Source organism: Cynara cardunculus (assembly GCF_001531365.2).
Source record: "Cynara cardunculus var. scolymus isolate 2C chromosome LG 1, CcrdV1, whole genome shotgun sequence".
NCBI classification, from domain to species: Eukaryota; Viridiplantae; Streptophyta; class Magnoliopsida; order Asterales; family Asteraceae; genus Cynara; species Cynara cardunculus.
In genome coordinates, this window is record NC_037528.1 from 41,469,226 (window position 1) to 41,470,930 (window position 1,705).

The window sequence follows — 1,705 nt, forward strand, 5'->3', positions numbered from 1 at the left end:
CAACTTTCTCACGTTCAACAGTGATGGCTTGGTTTACAATAACCTGATCTTTAAGATTTTCCTCAATAGAGGTCAATTCTTTGATCTTAGAATGACAAATCTTCAATTGTTCTTGAAGATCAACATTAAGCATCTCAGCTTTTGATTTGCCATTGAGGGCATTGTAAAGGTTAACCGTCAGCGTATCCAGTGCAGAAAGACTAGAAGAAGGTTCATTCAGGATACATACCTGAGTAAAAGAAGATGGCTCATAGGAGGTAGATGCTTTAGAAGATCCTTCATCAGCATCAATGGCCATCAAACAGACATAGGCTTTATCCTCTTCATCTAAAGATGATTCAGCCCAGTCATGCTCTTCAGCAATAAGGCCTTTAGCCTTTCGCTGGTTATTCTTCATCTTCTTGTATTTCTCCTTCAGTTTTAAGTATTTTTCATCTTTGGTCCTGAAGGAGGAGGAAGCTTTAGAAGATGGCGTCGCAGTCTTCTTTGATCTGCATTCACCTGCAAAATGTCTGGGCCGGTGACAGTTGTAGCAGACAGCTGAAGCCTTGTCTATTCTTTCAGACTTTGGTTTCTCCCTTAAGGATAGCTGAGGAGATCTGCGGAAGTTGCTTTTGCTGGCGAACCTCCTGAATGACTTAGTCAGGAGTGCCAAAGACTCATCAAAATATGTTAAATAAGATTCTGAAATGTCCTCAGAAGAATCTATCTCCGTGATGATCACGGGAGGTAGAGAAGAAACAAAAGGAGTAGAAGTTTTAACTGGAGAAGCTTCAGAGATCAAAGCTAAAGGAGAGCTTTTCATTTTCCTGTATTCTTTTACAAGATTTCTTTTCAGCTGACGAGATTGTTCATGGTTAAGTAGAATCCCGTATAAGATAGAAAGAGAAAGAGTGGACATGTCATTTGACATCTTGAGACACATGGAAAAAGTGTCCCAAGACTCAGGAAGGCATTCTAGAAACTTAGTCAAGGTTTCAGAATTAGAATATTCCCTGCCGACAGCCCTAAGATCAATAAGAAGACAATTAAATCTTTGATGTACTCCAAACAGTGTCTCAGACTTTCCACAGAGAAAGCTTTCATACTGTCTTACTAGATTGATCTTTCTAGTCTTCTAAACCTAAGTGGTTCCTTCATATTGGACACAAAGTGTATCCCATACGGATTTATAAGTTTTGAGTTACATCACTGAGTCATAGATCTCATCAGGAAGAGACATAGCTATTATAGACCGAGCACGCGTGTCTATAGCTATTTTATTCTTGTCCTCATCGCTCCACTGATGTGGAAGCTTTGAAATCTGCCGTTTAGGAATCGCGGCAGTCGTAGCTGTTTCTGGAACAGCCGGAACAATAGCAAATGGAATATATGGTCCATTTTCTATGTAATGTGGAATTTCACGATTCACACCTTCCAGAAAGAGGGACATCCGGTTCTTCTAGAGACTAAAGTTGTCACGGACAAACCGGGGAGGTTTGGCAAGAGAGCCATTATCTTTTGTGTGTGTTTTTGCAATTTGTAAAGCCATTTGTAAGCAGTAAGTTATCTAAGAAACGATAAACTATTACAAAAAAACAGCCAAACACAAGGAAAGAAAGAAAACACTGCTCCGATACCACTTGTTGGTCCCGTAAGGGTCTACAAGAAGAGAAACAGTTTGTAGAAGGGGGGGTGAATACAAACACAATATTTTCAAATTTAA